The sequence below is a fragment of the Cebus imitator genome, unplaced genomic scaffold (assembly GCF_001604975.1).
Source record: "Cebus imitator isolate Cc_AM_T3 unplaced genomic scaffold, Cebus_imitator-1.0 Scaffold780, whole genome shotgun sequence".
Taxonomy (NCBI): Eukaryota; Metazoa; Chordata; class Mammalia; order Primates; family Cebidae; genus Cebus; species Cebus imitator.
In genome coordinates, this window is record NW_016108095.1 from 533,045 (window position 1) to 539,585 (window position 6,541).

Sequence of the window (6,541 nt, forward strand, 5' to 3'; positions counted from 1 at the left end):
GGCTCTGGTGTGAATAGTGTGAGGTTCCAGCGGCTCTGGTGTGAATAGTGTGAGGTTCCAGCGACTTTGGTGTGAGGTTCCAGTGGCTTTGGTGTGAATAGTGTGAGGTTCCAGCAGCTCTGATGTGAATAGTGTGAGGTTCCAGCAGCTTTGCTGTGGGGTTCCAGTGGCTCTGGTGTGAACAGGGTGAGGTTCCAGCAGGTTTGGTATGAATAGTGTGAGGTTCCAGTGGCTTTGGTGTGAACAGCGTGAGGTTCCAGCGGCTTTGGTTCTGAGTGACTGATTTCTGTGTGTTCTTGAGCATGGTGGCCAAGCATGGTCATCTTCATCTTTACAAGCCTTCCTTCAAGCTCCAGGAGCTTCCACCCACAGGCCGCTCCTTTTGTCTGCTGTTTCTTGCTGGCTTTTATGGGTGTGATCTTTTCTCTTCGGGTGACTGATGATTTTAAATTATGTGCTAGCTGCTGTGTTTGCAAAAGTATTCCTGGGAATAACTTGAGATCTTGGCTCACTGCAACCTCTGCCTCCTGGGTTCAAGCAATTCTCCTGCCTCAGCCTCCCCAGTAGCTGGGATTACAGGCATCCACCACCAAGGTCAGCTAATGCCCCTTGCCCCTGGGAATTTGTTCCTCTTTTCTTATTTGTGACATTTTATGAAACACATTTGGTTTTGTCTGGGTGCCTGGAATGGGGTTCCATGAGCCCAGGAAGGTACTGAGCGATGGGAGTGTCTTTTGTGATTTATGAGGAGCCCTATGATAACTCCAGGGTTATGCTAATGAGGTGGGCAGGTGGGGCCCTGCAGAGGCCCCAGGACGGCGGTCCTCAGGGAGACCAGCAAGGATAGGATCCAGACGGGAGCTTTCTGCTCCACCCACTGCCCTCTGGGAGTGGGGCCTGGAGACTACGCTCCAGAAAACCCTGAGCAACAAGATCCGACGAGCTTCAGAGTTTGAACCTGGGAGGTGCAGGAGGGAGGCACAGCTGGAGAGGAGGCTGTGGGCCCCGAGGGCGCCTGGGCCCATCACCCTTCATCAGCTGCACATCTGTGTGGGCACAAATCCAAATGTGAGAGTTTACTTCAGCCGGGCTGGGGCAGCCACCCCGGACACCTTTCCAAGTCGCCGTGGCTGCGAGCTCCGTTCAGCTTTTGTTATAAGCAGGTTTTAATTTTTTAACTCTTATTTTAGGTTTGGGGGTAACATGTGAAGGTCTTTTACCTAGGTAAACGCCTGTTCCAGGGGTTGGTGGCACGGATTATTCATCACCCAGGTACTAAGCCTAGTACCCAGTGGTTATCTTTTCTTCTCCTCTCCCTCCTCCCACCCTCTCCACTCACGGAGACCCCAGGTTCTGTTGTTCTGTTCTTTGTACCCATAAGCTCTCATCATTTCTCTCCAACATATAAGTAAGAGCATTTGGTATTAGGTGTTTTGTTCCTGAGTTAGTTTGCTAAGTATAATAGCCTCCAGCTCTATCCATCTTCCCACAGAAGACATGAGCTCCTTTTTTATGACTGCATAGTATTCCACGGTGTCTATGTGCCACATTTTCTTTGTGCAGTCTGCCGTTGGTGGGTATTTAGTTGATTCCATGTATTTACTGTTGTGAACAGTGCTGCAATGAACATTGTGTGCATGAGTCTTCATGGTAGAATGATATCCGCTCCTCTGGATATCTACCCAGCAATGGGATTGCTGGGTCAACTGGTAGTTCTGCTTTCAGCTCTTTGAGGAATCTCTATACTGCTTTCCGCAATGGTTGAACTAATCTACACTCCCACCAACAGTGTATAAGCATTCCCTTTTCTCTGCAACTTCGCTGACATCTGCTATTTTTTGCTGTTTTAATCACAGCCCTTCTGACTAGTGTGAGATGGTATCTCATTGTGGTATTTATTTGCATTTCTCTGATGATTGGTGATTCTGGGCTTTTTTGATATGCTTGTTGGCCACATGTATGTCTTCTTTTGAGAAGTGTCTGTTCATGTCCTTTGCCCACTTTTTAATGGGGTTGCTTTTCTCTTGTAAATTTGTTTAAGTTGCTTATAGATGCTGGATATTAGACCTTTGTCGGATGCATAGTTTGCAAATATTTCCTCCCATTCTGTAGTTTGTCTGTTGGCTCTGTTGATAGGTCCTTTTGCTGTGCAGAAGATCTTCAGTTTAATCAGACTTGTCAATTTTTGCTTTTGTTGTGATGGCTTTTGGTGTCTTTGTCATCAAATCTTTGCCCATTCCGATGTCCATGATGGTATCACCTAGGTTGTCTTCCAGGGTTTTTGCAGTTTTGGGTTTTACATTTAAGTCTTTAATCCACCTTGAGTTGAATTTTTGTATATGGTGTAAGAAAGGGGTGCAGGTTCAGTCTTCTGCAAATGGCTAGCCAGCTAGCCCAGCACCACTTACTGAACATGGAGTCTGTTTCCCGTTGCTTGTTTTGTCAGCTTTGTAGAAAATCAGATGGTCATAGATGTGTGGCCTTACTTCTGAGATCTCTGCTCTGTTCCGTTGGTCTATGTGCCTGTTTTTGTGCCAGTACAGTGCTGTTTTGGCCACTGTGGACCTGCAGTTCAATTTGAAGTTGGGCAACGTGATGCTTCCAGCTTTGTTCTTTCTGCTTAGGACTTCCTTGGCTACTTGGGCTCTTTTTTGGTTTCATATGAATTTTAAATAGTTTTGTTTTTCAAGTGCTGTGAAGAATGTCATTGGTAGTTTGACAGGAATAGCACTGAGTCTGTGACTTGCTTTGGGCAGTATGGCCATTTTAACGCTGTTGAGTCTCCCTATCCACAAGCATGAGATGTTTTTCCATTTGTTTGTGTCTTCTCTGATTTCTTTGAGCAGTGTTTTACAATTCGTATTGTAGAGGTATTTTACCTCCCTGGTTGGCTGTATTCCCAGATGTTTTATTCTTTATGTGGCAATTGTGAAAGGATTGTCTTTCTAATTTGGCTCTTGATTTGGTTGTTGTTGGTATATGGAAATGCTAGTGATTTTTGTACATTTATTTTGTATCCTGCAACTTTGCTAAAGTTGTTTATCAGCTGGAGGAGCTCTAGGGCCAGACTATGGGGTTTTCTATGTATAGAATCATGTCATCTGCAAACAGAGATAGCTTGACTTCCACTCTTCCTATTTAGATACCTTTATTTCTTTCTCTTGCCTGATTGCTCTGGCTAGGACTTCCAATACTATGCTGAATAGAGGTAGTGAGAGAGGACTTCCTTGTCTTGTGTCAGTTTTTGAGAGGAAAGCTTTAAACTTTTGCCCATTCAGCATAATGTTGGCAGTGGATTTGTCACAGATAGCTCTTATTATTTTGAGGTATGTTCCTTCAATACCTAGTTTACTGAGAGTTTTTAACATGAAGTGGTGTTGGATTTTATGGAAAGCCTTTTCTGCATCTAGTGAGAAAATCATTTTTTTTGTCTTTAGTCCTGTTTATGTGATGAATCACACTTACTGATTTGCATATGTTGGACCAACCTTGCATCCTAGGGATAAAGTTTTATTTTTTTATTGTGAGTTGCCAGGTTTTGGTATCAAGGTGATGCTGGCCTCATAGAATGAGCTGGGGAGGAGTCCTATGTGTGGGAGCCTATGTCTCTTTGTGGGCTTCTAAGAACTTGCTTTATGAACCTGGGTGCTCCTGAGTTGGGTGCATATATATTTAGGACCGTCAGGTCTTCTTGCTAAATTGAACTCTCTATCATTGTATAATGGCTTCCTTTGTTTTTTATGATCTTTGTAGGTTTGAAATGTTTTGTCTGAATTTAGGATTGCAACCCCTGCTTTTTTCCGTTTTCCATTTGCTTGGTAGATTTTCCTCTGTCCCTTTATTTTGGCCTATGAATATCACTGCGTGTGAGACGGGCCTCTTGAAGACAGCACAGCACTGGGTCTGGTTTTCGTATCCAGCTTGCCCCTCTGCGCCTTTCAAGGCGGGGCATTTAGCTCGTTTACATTCAAGGTTAGTGTTGACGGGTGTGGGTCTGTCCTGTCCCTGTGCTGTCGGTGGCTACTGCGCTGGTGTGTGTGTGTGGTTGCATTATAGTGACACTAGTCTGTGTGCTTAAGTGCATTTTCGTATTAGCTGGTAGTGGTCCTGCCTTTCTGTATTTAGTGCTCCTTTCAAGATCTCTCGTAAGGCAGGCCTGGTGGTAATGAATCCCCTCAACATTTCCTTAGCTGGAAAGGATCTTATTTCTCCTTTACTTAGGAAGATTAGTTTGGCTAAGCATAAAATTCTCGGCTGAAGATTTTAAAGATCAAAGAATGAACTCAAACTGAATCTAAACAAGATGTTTCTAGTTTATTGGCCATGCCGCTCCCAAATGCATGAACGGCAAAACTGATTTTACACGGTAGGTTCCTGTAAACAATATTCAAAAAGCCCATCACCTTTCCTGGACGAACGGTTGTTTCCTGGAAAATAGTGGAATCCTCCTTTTCATTCAATTAAATAAGATACATTTCTCGGAAAAAGATAAGACCTGAGAAGCAAGTTGGTACTTAATGCGTTCATCTTTTTTCTCTTCTGTCCGTTTGCTGGCGCGCTCGTCACAGGGAAGGGGACGTGCTCCTTGGCACCCGACACTCCGGCCCCCGCCCCCAGGGCAGCAGCGGAAGCCAGGGCTGCTCTATGTGAGTCTCCTCTGGTCCAGGTCCCGGCCTCTGCGGCGTCGGTGGAGCCAGGCCTTCCCAGGAGCAGGGTGCTCAGTCAGGGCAGAACAAGGCCGTGGGGCTCTGGGCACCGTCAGTGCTGTGGGTCCTGGGGTGATGGCTGCGGCTCAGCGATGCTGAGGCCTGGGGCACGTTGGGTCTCTGGATTCCAGCCTCTAGGATTCCTCTGTGTCTCAACGGCATCTGCAAAAACCAGCGCAGAGCAGATGGCCTCCTCCTGGCTGATGCCCAGATGCCATCGTAGAGCAGGGCCAGGGTCCAGGACCTCACTGATGCCCTGATGTGGTCATGAGCTGCAGGGGAGCCTGCATGGGGCCCGATGCTCACAGGCCCCAGCTCTACCCACCCAGTGTGGGGATTCGAGCCCCGTCCTCATGTGAACACTGGAGTTGAGGCTGAAGCACGGGGAGAGAGCCCGGAAGCCCAGCCCAGCCCCAGCCCCGGTCAGCAGCCCCGTTCATTCCCTTAGAGCCTGGCCGGGGTGATGCTCCCAGGCTCGGCCCCCGCTGGTGGCTCTTGGCCTGGGAAGGGGACGGCGCAGGACTGTGTGTGTCCTTGTTGTCCGCTGACCAGAGGTGCTGTCTCCCAGCCTAATTCCCTCAGGCCTGGGCCTCACCGGGTCCTCTCGGCCACAGGCCCTTCCCCTCAGCCTTCCTTTCACACTCACGGTGGAGGCTGCTAGCCTCGGCCCTGCTGCACCTCCCCTGGGGGCTGGCGTCCTTCGCCGAGCTGTGGCCTGACGGGGTGGGAGGCTTGGGTCCCTGGTGCTCTCCCAGGCGCTCCAACTGTGGACACTGTGATATTTCACCCCTCCTTCCAGGAGGGCCGCAGGCTGACACTGGGACACACGGGTTCCCTCGAGGGGTTCCCAGCTGTGGCCTGGCCTCCGCTGGCTCCCAGACGCTTCAGTGGACACATGCCGCTGACGTCAGAGGGCAGCGTCGGGGCTCTGGCCCCAGAAGTTTCTGTGCGGGCCGGTCTGCCCTTCTCTCCCCATGCTGACCGCTCTGTGACCTGGGGAGGCCCTGGCCTTGCAGGGGAGGGTCACTGCCCCAGAGCGGCACCAAGGCGGAAGGCGAGTGGAAGGAGAGGGACAGTGGCCCGGGGACCTGGCAGGAGCGAGGCGTGGGGTCCCCCGTGGTTCCCGAGGCCCCTGGGCCAGCACCTCCAGAGCAGGCCTGAGGCCCTGACACACAAGGGAGTCACGTGGTTCTTTTTTCTGCTCCCCGTGGATGTCTGTCTTGCCCATGAAATCCATCGAGCCTGAGGCTGGTCCAGCACATCCACGAGGCTGACGCGCCACAGCCGGTCCCCCCCATCCGGCCCTGCACAGGCACCTGGCCCCTCCCCAGCATCACCCTGCTTCTTTTTTTTTTTTTAAGATGGGGTTTCACCATGATGGCCAGGCTGGTCTTGAACTCGTGACCTCAGGTGATCCACCCACCTCGGCCTCCCAAAGTGCTAGGATTACAGGTGTGAGCCACCGCGCCCGGCTCATCACCCTGCTTCTTGCTGGGCGTGTGTGAAACCGGTTTTAAGCCTCAGTGAGGTGTGAGTGACAGGTGGTAAGCTGGAGTGATTAATGTCCACCCCACAGGCCGGGCTGCGTGGCTGCACTGTGAGGCCGTCACTATTGCCACGCAGGGCCACGTCCACCAGCTCCCATGTCCCTGCAGCTAGCTCGGCCCTCTCTGGCCCTGCCTTGCCTGCCGCCCAGGGGTCCTGTGAAGGAGTGTGAGTGGGCACAGGCTCCCGCCCCTGGGGGGTTGGAGCTGTCAGGGAGCCGCACCTCACTCCTGAGACTGGGCCGGATGGAGAAGCGGGTGCAGGCCACAGAGGCAGGGCAGGGGCAGGGG